Consider the following 14,478-nt stretch of genomic DNA (forward strand, 5'->3'; position numbering starts at 1 on the left):
CTACATGCAAGTGTATATGAGAAAGAAAAAGTATTTGCCAAGGCATAGTTTCTTGGTGAAGTTCAACTTGCCTATTTTCCTGCTTTTTAAAATAATTATTATTGATTATTATTAGTAGTAGTATTAATTTCAAGTATGATATGTGAATATAGGTGTATATGCCCTGTGTCTTAACCAGGGTTTCTATTCCTGCACAAACATCATGAACAGGAAGCAAGTAGGGGACGAAAGGGTTTATTCAGCTGACACTTCCACATTGCTGTTCATCACAAAAGGAAGTCAGGACTGGAATTCAAGCAGGTCAGGAAGCAGGAGCTGATGCAGAGGCCATGAAGGGATGCTACTTCCTGGCTTGCTTCCCCTGGCTTGCTCAGCTTGCTTTCTTATAGAGCCCAAGACTACCAGCCCAGGGATGATATATCTACAATGGGTCCTCCCACCCTTGATCACTAATTGAGAAAATGTCTTACAGTTGGATCTCATGGAGGTATTTCCTCAAGGGAGGCTCTTTTCTCTGTGATAACTCCAGCTTGTGTCAAGTTGACACACAAAACCAACCAGTACAATTGAGCCCTTGTCAACTTGACACACAAACACATCACTATAAAGCCTCAACCCTTACTTTCTTATTCATCCCCAAGATCTAAATAACTAAAAGTTCTACAGTCTTTAAAAATTCTTACATATTAAAATTTCAATCCCTTTAAAATATCCAATCTCGTTTAAAATTAAAAGTATTTTTACAATTCAAAGTCTCTTAACTGTGGACTCCACTAAAATACCCTCTTCCTTCAAGATGTAAAATCAAAAGCAAAATCAAACTCTAACCATCCAATGTCTGGAGTCCACTCACGATCTTCTGGGCTCCTCCAAGGGCTTGGATCACTTCTCCAGCTCTGCCCTTTGTAGCACACACATTCACTTTTAGGCTCCAGCTGCCTTTACTCCATTGCTGCTGCTGTCCTTGGTGGTCATCTCATATCCAAAATACTGCTGCCTTCTGCTGCAATCAACCAATAGCCTCTCATAGGCTCTCATCATGGTACCAAGCCCCAACTTCTTTGCATGACCCCTTCAAGCCTGGGCCACCAATTGCAACCGAGGCTGCACCTTCATCAGCAGCACCACCCACAATGGACCCTCCAACTCTTGATCACTAATTGAGAAAATGCTTTACAACTGGATCTCATGGAGGCATTTCATTAAGAGAGGCTCCTTTCTATGTGATAACTCCAGCTTGTGCCAGTACACCATGGTATGTGTATGCGAGGGCAGAGAAGAGCCTTATGGAGTCATCTCTTCTCGTGCCTGCAAGACAAGTCCCTCACATTCAGAACAATCTCACCAACTCAAGGGCTTTAAATGTAACTTCTTTGAAACATTCTAGTATTAGAATAAACCAAACACATGAAAATAGACAATGTCAAGCCCTGACTATGGGCCTACTCATTTTTTATTGACACCTACGAGTCCTTGATTTGTTGCTAAATCCTCAGGAGGCCAATTCTACATCCAAAGGGAAGTTGAAATAGTGGGACAAGGAAACAAAAAGGTGTTAAATTCATGGTGCACAGATGTAGAAACAATAAAAAATTTATAGAACCAAGACAAAAACTGTCAAGAATATTTGCTATGATATCTGTTTTATCTAAGACAACCTTAAGATGGTAAGAGAGTGGAAAGGACACAGGATGTTCTATCTAGTCCAAAACACTGCAGACAGTTTTACAAATAAGCTCTTTGGGGACACAATAGTTTACTTCAACAAGTTGGCGGCACCTCATGAAACCTGAGACAGGGAGCCAGCCTCTCTGTGTTTCCTTGCAATATAAAAGATGGTGAAATTCTGACACTAAAAGCTCTCACACAGAGAGGGATAGCAGACATATTGCAAATATGCTAGAGAAAGATGCCTGTCCTCATGGATAGAGAATGGGTCTGAAACAGAAGTGGAAGTAGAGCTTTGGAACTCACTGTTGGTGAAGTGCTGGCTAGGCAAACATGACCAACTGAATTGGGATATTCAACATTAGAGTTAAATAGAAGAAAACCAGGCATAGCTGTGGGTATCTGTAGCTATGGTAATGGCGTAGTATAGACAGGAAGACTTCCATAGTTAACTGACCAGCCAGTCTACTGTATTGGATGAGGTCCAGGTTCTGTGAAGAGGGCTTGTCTTAAAAGTGAACAAACAAAATAAGATGGATAGTGGCATCAAAAGTCACATTGTGTTGACTTCTGATCAACACATCATCACAGAAAGTATATGGCCACCTTCAAACACATGCACTCACACACAAAAAAAATATTAACACACATTCATCACACATCTCTACATTCCTCCCAAACACACCCCTACACAAAGTTTAAGGAAAGATGGACATAACATTCATGAAGTCACATGAATCTAAAGGCATGGTGGTACCCAATCATCTAATCCTAACATAGATTTAAGAGGTTGACTAGGACTTAATGGCTAGACCCAAGGCAGTAAGACAACACAAAATGGAAATTACTTAGCAAAAATAAAATATTATATTTGAATTATCACCTGAACATTATCATCTGCAAGATCTCCAGTTATATTTCTGTGTTAGAATAACCTGTTAACTTTGTCCAGGAGAATTCTCTGAACCAAACATTTTCTGAAATATCACTGACTATTTTACTAAATAATATTCCAAAAGCAAAATTAACAAATCACTAAGGACAACCCATGTCCTCTGGTAGATTCTGCATAAATGATCTCAGTTAGCTTCCTTTCATCAAGATTTTCACCAATTAATTCATAAATATTAGCATTTCATTAACTGCACCAATATTAACATTTCATGTCAGTGGGGATTTTAAAGCAAATTTCTAATTACATTCAAAAAGTAAAACAAGGAAAAGGTTTTTTAATAATGCTGGCATTAGCAGGCTCTAGAATTAGTTTTTTCTTGAGTACACACACATTCTAGTACAAAAATCTGCTGCTCTGAGTTTAAATGACCAAATTCAGGGGCACATTATGAATAACATATTCTGGGTACTATTAATCGGCTAGTGAATTTCAGTGCTTAGCCAAAATATTTTTATATGGCAATTTAAGCAATGAACAAGTCAAATGCTCACTCAGTAGTGTTTCTGAGTATCAAAAATGTTATCATTTTGTTTCCATGATATAATAATAACTTGAGAACAGACAAAAGAGTCAGAGACATACACCTCCTCTTGGGACTCTTTTCTGCCTTGAGTTGCTTTGTCTTGTCTTAATATGAGGGCTTTTGTCTGCTCTGCTTATATCTTGTTCTGTTGGGATTGTGATTTCTTGGAGACCTCCTGTTTTCTGAAGATAAAATGGAGGGGCGTGTCATGGATCTGAGGGACTGGGAGAAGTGGAGAGAGAGAGAGAAAATTTTGGCTGGACTATATCACATAGGAGAAGAATCTATTTTCAATGAAAACAAACAACAAACAAACAAAAATAAATTTGTCCAGAAGTCCTTTGAGGAAACAAACATTTTATTTTTTATTTTAGTCATATGACCTGTGCACTTCTAATTTGACTTCTACTCTTTTTTACAGCAATAACTACATGTAACTTAATTTTCTTTATATATAGAATATTATCACACCAGCAACACATTAGAATAATGTAACGAAGTAATACTTCATGTTTTACTAATCACTTTTATAGACCATTCTTGGTAGGAAATTTGGAAGCAATGAGTTTAGAGTTTAAACTGGCATAAATAGCTTTGCTTCTCTTTTGTCAGACACATTTTAAATTTCGTGGGAATCCCTAAATAACTTAAATTTCTTTTTGAAGAAGAACAAAATAAAACCCATTTAGTTATACCTTCACAATATTTAAATTCTGATTAATTCTTCGACATCAGTTGTACTCTGCATGGACAATCATTTTTCTCAAATTTTAAATCTGCTCATGATGAAGTAATTTTTTTTCTGAAAAAATTTAGAGGGTGTGAAATTCTTTGTAAATTCTCCCTTCCTCTTTGATTCTGTCATTTGCCTAGTCCTTCATTGCATCTGAGGTTTCTCCCATGAAAAGTCTTGGGCACATGGTATGGCATTCCTCTAATGAACTGTTGAACTCTCACTGTAAAATTTCAATTCTAGGAATCTTTCTGTAATATTTTACGGAGTTTACACACCTCTGCTTTTGTCTCAGATGGCCTTTCATTCCTTAGATTCTCAGTGCTGAATTATGGTGTGTGTGTGTGTGTGTGTGTGTGTGTGTGTGTGTGTGTGTGTGTGTACACGTGTGCATACGTGTGTGAATTTTATTCTATTTTTGCCCGCCTCTCAGAAGAAGCTACATCTGAGACTCAAAATAGGGGTGCGTCTGTCTTGTTCCATTGTTGGGTAGAGAGAAATGTTTTGCCCATAACTGGAGCTTTGTAAGTAAATAGAGGGTGATTGCTGGAACTCAGAATACAGAGGGTGATTAAATGTTCAACACATAAGAACATGCTTACCGTGAGACTTGATTTGTTATGCCCTAAAGCACCTGGCAGAACATGACCGCAGCTACCCAGATATTTGGCTGTTCACAGAAATCTTCCACAGTATTCCAGATCTTCTATAATGTTCAATTACATTTAGCATAAACACAGAAAACAGCAGGCTGGGGATAAGAATTCATGCCTTTAAGCCCAGCATTCTGCAAGCAGATCTCTGTGAGTTTGAGGCCAACCTGGTCTGCATAGCAGTTCTAGGCCAGTAGAGCCTATATAAAAAGAACCAGGTCTAATAGTTCTGTCTAATGGGGGCTGGAAAGAAAGCTCACAGATTAGGAGTGTGTTTGGTTCTTACTCCCTTGCAGAGGATCCCATTTGAATGTCATCACATATACAGATAAACACACTCACACACACATATATAAAATTAAATATATATATATAATTTATATTCAAATCTGCTATGTTTTACAGAGCATGAGAATCACTGCTGCTCCCTCAAAATCTAAAGACTGACTCCTTGAGAAAATGCAGATCTGCAGATGTACAAACTGGTAGCTTTAAAATTTTAAGATTTTCATGTCAGTTTATCCAATTGCAGCAAGAAAGAAATCTACGTTTAGCCTGGTCAAACACTGCAAATCTAATACCTCACCATTTTTTTTCCTATTAATTAATCTAGACTTTTCGTGAGCACCAAGAGGGTAGAGATGAAAATGCAGAAAGCTATTCAGCGACTCCTTCCTTTGGATCGGCGTCGTAGGCAAAGCCAGTAACTGCCATCCTGATTGACTGAGAGCAACAGAAAATCCCCGAGGCCTTCTGGTTCAGTTGGGATTGTAATGATAGACTAGCAAGATAAAAACCTGCCGGAACACTAGCTTGAGCTGTATGACAATGCCCTCCCCAAGAAGATACGGCGCTGTGTGGATGAATATAGATTGAAAATGTGGATCCTGTCAGCAGCAGTGATTTCACTCAGTAAGCCTATACGCTAGGAGGATGCTGTGTCTGCTCAGGGTGAAGACTCCGGCAATGTGTGAAAAATTCCTTTTCGCAGCTGGAAACACTCATGTGTCTCGTTGGAGGAGTGGGAGCTTGGGGGGGGGGGGTGGTCAATCATCACTCTGCAGCCCAGGGAAACAGGGATGGAAAAGCCTGTCCTTATTAGAGGAGAAGGGGTTTGTCTTGGCCTAATCCTAGGGCACGTGGAAGGATTCACACAACACTCAAAAATCAAACCTCTACCTAGGATTCCGGGAGCCCTCTCTGACTGCACCCTGATGCCACGGTAATCAATTTTCCTCTCCTCCACCGAGATCACTCGGTTGTCATCATTTTCATTATTTCTCAGACCGAGTCTCTCCTCTTGACATTCCTGAGAAGAAAATTTACTCTCTGAAAGTGCAGAGGCTCTGGTATCCTTCTTTTTAAACTCTTCTCCAAATCAGAGACTTGAAAGTAAAACAGAAATTTCTACATAACATGATGAGAGTAATGATGAAAACCCCGACTTTGGAATTAGAGGATAGTGACGAGTCTCATCCTAAAGTCTTCGCCATCCTCTAGACATGACGTAGATTTCATGATATAAATAGTATAAAATGAGAAACATGGACCACCTCTAAATGTTAATCGCTAGCACGATTATTACCAGGAACACAATGGGGCCACCAGAACCACCTTCCAGTAGCATGCATAGTTTTTTTTTCTACGCACGTTGTAGAGTATCAAGCTGAAGGGTGTCAATTGCTAAGCTTTCTTATTTAAGAGAACGAGCTGGGCATAGAGTAAAAGTTCACCTGAAAATTTCTCAGCTAAATGGGAATGCATACATTTGGACCTTCACCTTAGAGAAAAGGCGGGGGAAAGTCCTTTCCGTGACACGACTGTGAAGATGTTCTGACATTTGGAATGAGAATGAAATATTTTTTCACTAAAAATTAAACTGTCATTGGACTCTGTACCTGTGGGACATGTGTAATTCAGTTCTAGCAATTCAATGGTAATTGTTAGTCCGTCTACAATATAAATGGAATCTTTTTGCACTTCATCTTGCCAGTGGAATAGATGGCTTCTTCTTTTTTTAACCTAATATCAGAATACTAATATTGCATGGGCTACCTATCAGCGTTGGTCAATGGGTATTTGTTGATAGTGGATGAATATGATGGCATTTTGACATTACCTACACTATATCTAAATTATGTACAGAGTTTGTAATCCTTCTCTGTTCATTTACTGATTTTGTAACAGACAGTTGACTGAAGAGTGAACTTTGATATTCTTTAGGTCCCAGAGGTTCTCAACCTGTAGGCTATGACCTTTTTGACAACCTTCTGACCTTTAAAACATTTACCTTGCTACTCATAGAAGGAGTTAATTGAAGTTATGAAGTAACAATAAGAATAGTTTTATGCTCAGGATTACCACAACATGAGGGACTGTATTAAAAATGGGTTGAGAGCCATTAGTTAAGGTAAGTCATTCTAAATAGTCAGATTTCTCTGAGAGATTTAAGGGAGGCTCTTTTCATCTTGTTATTACAATTTTTCTTTTGATTATAGATTATTTTCTCATACACTATGTCCAGATCATGCTTTTTCCTTCCTGCACACCTCCGTACCTCTCTAACTCCCCTACTGTCATGATCTGCTTCCTGTATCTCTCAGTAAAAAAGAACAGGTTTCTAAGAGATAACAATCCAACGTGACAAAATATACATTTTTTCTTTTCATTTCTTTTGTTTTCTATATAAATTCTTTCTGGGACCTTTAAATCTTAGCCATTAAGAATTAAATACTATAATAGCATTTAACATAAATTTTGTTTTACATAAAAGTAAGTAATTCATTTTACAGAGAAGGATATTTTAGTTTGTTTTTTCCGTGAATTATGTATGTGCATTAAGAAAAAAAAAAAGAAAGATGCCATGCTAGTTTTAACACACCGATGGATTCTTTCATTGATTTCCTTATAGACAAGTGTCTTGTCATGTATCACTGGCTGGCCCAGAAGAACTTGCTACATAGAATAGGCTTGCCTTATATTTACAGTAGTGCTCTTGCTTTCATTTCTGGAGGGATACTGTTGAAGATATGCATCAGTACATGCAGCCTAGATGTACTGTCTTTTATACACTTATATTACTCATCTGTGGATTTTACAGACTCTAAAACATAACCCTGGCCAAGAAGGTAATGGTATGAAGGACTAAATACATGGAGAGCATCATGGGGCATGGCTGGGAGAAGTCTAGATCTAAATTATAGTAATGCTTCTTGAACTGGTCTGTGTCTAGAAAGCAATCACCCAACACTTATGAAAGTGCATAGTTGATGTCTCATGTCTGAGATGGAGGTTCTTCAACTGTAAGATCTCACAGAGGTTGATGACGTTTGATGGTTTATGACGTATGATAGGCAAGAACTTAGACCACCCAGGGCAAGAGTGTAAGTTGAAACAGTGCATGATCTGGGGGATGGCCATGAACACACCAAAAATATGTCCAAAGAAGGCAGTGTAAAGGACAAAAATCCTACGAATTACAGAAAACAACAAGAACTCAAATGAGAAAAATAACCATTCTTGGAAGAAATGGAATTTTTAGTAGAATATGGACTGGTGAAACAAGGCCAAATGGTATTAAAAGTCAAAGCATGGGAAAAGGACTAAAGTCCCTGTACAGTGAGTGATTAGAGGGTGGACTCAGCTTCCTGCTAGTCTTTCTCAAATAAAAGTATTGTGACTATTTTCTCTTCCTATGTCTTAAATATTGTTGAGTGTATGTCTTCAATTTTTATGAAAACCAATGTTTAATATTTTTTACATAGGCAGTGCTTTCTCTGGCCCACGTAAAAAAATTCCTATTTGTCCTATAATTATCAAGTATTCTTTTTTTTTACTTTTTTTCTAATGTCATAGTTTGGGTATATTTTCTTTTTAGTCCATTTTCTATTTGGCACTTATGGATTTGTGCTAAGTAGTGGTTTCATACCACTCAATGAGACTAAGTTTTAAAACTCCATGAAAATGTGGGAAATATTTGAATAGCTCTTGTACAATGATATAGTGAAAGTCAAGCGAGGTGATCAGCAGCCCCATTCATGGAACATAAAAACTAAAAACACGATGGACTGTCTATTGGTCTCATCTGTGTTTAGACCTTGCACTATTAAATCAGAAATATCACACAGCACCAAAAATAGACAAGGAAGTACATACAAGTGTGGAAAGCTAACAACAGAATTAGTCTTCCCCTGTGAGAGCTCCTAAATTGGTTATTCAGTGCCAACTGGTTAGCCCTGAAACTGTGTGTGTGTGTGTGTGTGTGTGTGTGTGTATGTGCGCGCGCATGATGTTATATGGACTTAACAGGTTATTTATATATATAGACACATTTATTTATTTCTATCTTTATCTCTATCTGTATCTCTATATATCAACAATTAAAAAATAGAAGGCATGAATTTGAGAGAGAGTAGGGGCTTTTGAGAAAGAACATGGGAATAGTTGAAGTGAGAAAAGAGAAGGGGGAAATTATATAATTTAATTAAAACACAGCAGGATATTATTACATACCTGCTAGTAATGTCAAAAATAAAATTTTGAAGGTATCCCATGTTGGCAGGAATGTTCAGTAACCAGAATATCTGTACTGTATGTTTGGAATATGCAGAAAATGGGTAAGATGCTCCTCACACAGTTGAACACACACCTCCCTATTTAGCATTTCCATTCCTAGGTATTTATACAGGAGAAACTGACGTATCCTCACCAAGGAACTCACACAAGACTTCTCGTAGTGAATTTACTAGCGTTTATCCTGGATTGGAAATAACACAAGCATACTTAAAGAACAATGGACCCACACAGTGAAGTAGTTTGATTAAATGGGACACACCCACCAGTGCAAAGGAACTAACTCCTGCTATGGATAAGAACCTGGATGAAAGTAAAAACCATTACCCTGAGTGAAACACGTAAGATGCAGAATCCACAGGTGAGATTCCATTTACTTGGCTTGTGCAAGTGGAACATTTAACATACACCTAGCCAATCCCGATTGAAGCAACATTGTTCTTTATGTTACCTGAGTGCTGCCCACACATACATTGCTGTTTCAGTACCACACGGTAACCAACTGCACCACAGGAAAGCACTAATTCTTTATCTTAGAAGATGAATTGTAATGTTCTGGAATTATATGCATATAGTATTTTCTCTATTATTAAATGTTTTACAGAGTGTTCACAGTTCTCATATTCCTTCAACTAAACATTTCTTTAGTATACACATGAAGTGGAAACTTCTAGTTTCTTTGGAAAGTTACTCACGTCAAGTGATGTTTTGCTGGCATGTGGAAGGCTGTCTTGCTGAAGCAGACATAGGTGTAGAGATGTTTTGATAGAGCAAACATGTGAAAGGACGCTTGATGAAGGAGAGTAAATATGACCCCACAGACAATGGGAGAAGAACACTGAGCTTTGGTTTGGTTTGCTCTGCCTTGCTCTACAGTAAGTACACTCATATATTGGTTTGCCTTGTATAGCATTGTTGAGCTCAACTTGTGTTAATGCTACCGTTGAGAGAAACTGGTCCAAGAACTGCTTGTGAAATTCCTGCAGCAGGTTGCTACTAGACTAAACTGTTAACAAAGAAGATTGAGCTCAGTCCCAAAAACTATTGCTGAACAGATCTACTTCCCCTATATCCTAATACATAAGTTCCTTCTAAATTTATAACACAGGAAAGGAATCATTAATTACAGACAAAGTGTTGTTTCAATAGATCTGTCGATCAAACTCTTAGATCAGAGTGAAGAAAACTGGAAAGATTTCATAATGATTTGAAATAAAATTAAAACATTGTAGTCTTGTTGGTGCTGCTTAATTCAGCAAAGACTTAACCAGATCGTCAATACAATAAAAAATAATGAAAAAAGATAAAATAGCATTCGTTGTATCAAGAATGACCTAAAAAATGATCAGCAATGCTCTTTAACACAAGAAATTCATAGCCACTGTCTACATGCTTAAACCCGTAAAAATTGAAGCAGAAATTTCTTTGGGTCCCTCAATTCTCTTTGTGGAATATTGGGGTTGTTTGTTTTCTAGATGATAGGTTTTGGTTTTGGCCTATAAAAATTCTAGTCCATGGTACTACTGTTAAATGTCAAGTGCATATCTGGTTAAAATCATCTTATGAAATTTATTATCAGCAAAATTTATTGTATCTCTCTCTCTCTCTCTCTCTCTCTCTCTCTCTCTCTCTCTCTCATTTGCTTTGGTTGTTGTTTGGGGACAGAGTTCCTCTGTGTAGCTATGGTGAGCTAGAACTCACTCTTTAGACTAGGCTAGCTTTGAGCTCACAGAGATCGACCTTCCTCTGCCTCCCAAGTGCTAGTCATAACGGCGTGTACCCCCAGTACTCAGCTACTCTCTTCCATTCAGTCAATGAAACATGCGTTAGGTGTTTTTGAGAGGATTTGAGGAAAAATGTTATTTATGTTCCTGAGATACAGACACCTTTAAGTTAACAAGGAAAGAAGCCTTGGAGGTGCCCTGGGCACTCCATACTCAAGCTCTCTAGCCAGCAGCGCTCTGGTCTCTCCTCCTTCAGTGCTGCCTTCGTCCTTCTTACCACAGAGCTTTCCCTCGGCAGTCGCTTTTCACAGGCTCCTATGCGAAATAATAGTTTCCGAAGAACTTCTGCCTTTCAAATGAAATGTTACCCAAAATATTCCACCATTAAGCATTCTCAGAAAGCTCCTAGGCTAGTGCCCAATCTTGGGAGCTACAAAATCAGACACACACACACACACACACACACACACACACACACACACACACACACACAAAACACACAATCATGATTCAAGATTGGCAGGGGTTAGAGTGACCTTGCATAGCAACTGCTGTTGTATCTGAGATAACCAGTAAGAACTTACTTTAGACTCCCTATTTAGCTGCTCGGTTTTGTGACACTTTTGAAATCTGGGTCATGCTGAGGCCTTCGAGAACGAAGCACATGTAGAAAAGCCATTTTCTAATACTGTTAGGGAGTACATATTTTAACCTATGACATGCTTCATTTGCTAGTCGTACACTATTCTTCGGAGAATGGAGAGAGATTATAAGTGGGATGTCCTGTTCTTCTCATTAATTTTCAGAATTAGAGAGGTCAAATATGTTGGACTTGGTGCAAATATTTTATCTTTCTTCATTGTAATTCGCCAAAATGGATTGCGTGTCTGTAAGAGATGTGCATCCTACAAAGAGATTAAAACATACAATTACACAGAGGTTCTTATGCTTATGAAAATATAGGACGATTTTTCCTAGGAAGTTTCCCTTAAGTGGGAAATATTTGAGAAAATTTTACATAACAATTTTGAAAGGTGTGGACCTATGAAAATATGATGCTCAGAATTTCTTAATTTCTGTTTCTCAGATTAGTTATGTTCACCTTGGAATAAATAATAGTACTAATGCCTGCCTCATACATATGCTGTGAGGAATGGGTAAATTGATATAAAATGTTTGGAATGGTGCCTTCTAGTAATAGCTAGCAAATATGTCCCATTATTACTGGAGTGTATTCTAGTATATCCTAGTAGTGGCTTTATCTAATTGAAACCTCATACACACACTGGATTTGTGCATTAATGTGCATTAAGTTATGTTTAAATCTACAAATGCCCTGTTCTTGAATCCAAGACACCTAAACACACAATTCTAGCTAAATTGTATTATTTCTTCTTCTGTAGCCGATGTAGTTCACTTAACTGCCTGCCAAAATTTATGTACACAACCATGAAGCTCTTTCCCATAGACATTTTTATCGCTATCCCTTCTTCTGAAAGACCTAGAAGATAATTATTTGTCTGTAGTAAACACCTACCCTCTCATTTCTCACATAATATAGCTTTATTAGTTGTCTCCTTCCCTTTCCCTCTCCCTCTCTGTCTCCCTCTTCCTCTCCCTCTCCCTCTCCCTCTCCGTCTTCCTCTCCCTCTCCTCCTCCTCCTCCTCCTCCTCCTCCTTCACCTTCTCCTTCTCCTTCTCCTTCTCCTTCTCCTTCTCCTTCTCCTTCTCCTTCTCCTTCTCCTTCTCCTTCTCCTTCTTGGCTTTTTAAGAGCTCTCTAGTTCTCAACCTGGTATATAGATAGCCACTCTGAAATCTTTAATTACCGATCACACTATACTCCTAATTTTTGCTTCTTGCTCTATTCATCCAAGGCTGATTTGTGTCTTCTGTCAGGGTCCCTACAGACAAAACTGCTTCTCAATTAACATACACCCCCCACCCACTGATTTATATAAAAAAGCTTCCTATTCTGGAAAAAAAATGCCACTTAGAAAGGCTGTTAATCACCACGTGCTTGTTCTGAGCTGCATTGTTCTGGATTGTCCCCTGCTGCTGGATTGTACGCTCAGCGGGGCAGAGCTTTTGTTCCTCTCGCCCTGTCTATTGTTCCAAGTGGTGAACCCTGATGGCACCGTGGAAAACACAAACAATGGCTCTTTCTACATTTTACCACTTTAACTGTCAAATGGGATGGTAAAAAGCACAATTCACAGAAGATGTTGTACGTACAGCCTCTAAAATTGGTTCTGTAAGCCATTAGAGCAACAGAGACTCACTTGTTTTTCACTGTAACTTTGAAATCTTGTCCATTTGTCTTTTTGTTGTTGTTGTTGTTGTTTCCTTGAGACCCCCTGAAAGTCAATCATCAGTAGCTCTCTGACTTCACATTTTCTTAGCTTATCTGTCTCAAAAGAGAAATACAGGGTGGGGGGGGGAGTGTGTGGAACCTCCTTCCCAAATGTAGATGGTAAAGTTTAAGTACAGGGGTGTTAAGCCCTGTGTCAAGGAAGTTTCTTGAACTGTCTCTGAAAATTGTAGGAGTCTATCAATCAGCACCATAGACAGCGATTTTTAACTGTTTCTATAGAAAGAAGTGATTAAAAAAAAAAAAGTAAAATATGGAGAAATCATCTCTGACCAAGGCACAGTTTGCCATTCTAAGAAACTTGGACAATTCAATGACATTGGCTCCTGTGACAGCCATCACCTGGAATTGCAGCAAGGCATCTGTTGATTGAATGGTTCAAGCGCGAGTTAGATGCTAATAACAGAAGTACAGCTGGCAGGCACATATATAAATATCATAAATATCAAAGTAGATTCCAGGAACAATTGACTTCCAAATGGATCCACTGCATAGGTCAAATTGGAAGTCATTATCCTGAGTCAAGGACAAAATATAGACACTTTAAAAAATGAAATATTTAAATAATCTGTTCAGGCTCATATGATAATTATTGATCCCTTATATTTGATGGAAAAGTGATGGAGTCTTGTTCGTCTATTGTTTCATTAAATTCCCAATGATAAATTCTAAAAGAATAATAATATATTGTTAGCTTCTATTCAGGGTTCTAGATACACATCTACTAATGGTTAACCTCATATATTTATATCTTTTAAATTTCTAATTGTTATTCATAAGTCAGTTAACAGGAGTGGAAATTCTAAAGGAAATTGGCAAAGTTAAGCATCTCTTTTATGAAATTTTTGGCCATTGCTAGGCACCTACCTGTGCCCCTGGGAAGAGCTGCCCTAACATTGTAAAGCTTTTTTGGCAAATTGAAAAAGAGGAACCTAGACTGGGTATTCAGGCAAGTACTTTTCTCATCCAGAATTCATTCTCTGGTTCCAATTAAGAATATTAGCAGGTTCACATTCATTTCTGATTCATCTGTCGATGTCTGAAACACGAAGGAGCATGGTTAAAAAGCAAGGAATACTCTCTCTGTTATTTCTCCTGATATGTGCAAAGTCAAGAATAATTTTTCTACAACACCTCAATGCACTAGCAACAATACACAAAAGAAAGTTCCTTGAGAAATCTGGATGATGGGGGTGTTGAGAAGAAAGAGCAAGCGAGTGTTTGATACGAAGACTAAATTAGGTTTCAGAAATCTCTTAGAAGGCTCTTTAAACAACTATT

The sequence above is a fragment of the Rattus rattus genome, chromosome 9 (assembly GCF_011064425.1).
Source record: "Rattus rattus isolate New Zealand chromosome 9, Rrattus_CSIRO_v1, whole genome shotgun sequence".
NCBI classification, from domain to species: Eukaryota; Metazoa; Chordata; class Mammalia; order Rodentia; family Muridae; genus Rattus; species Rattus rattus.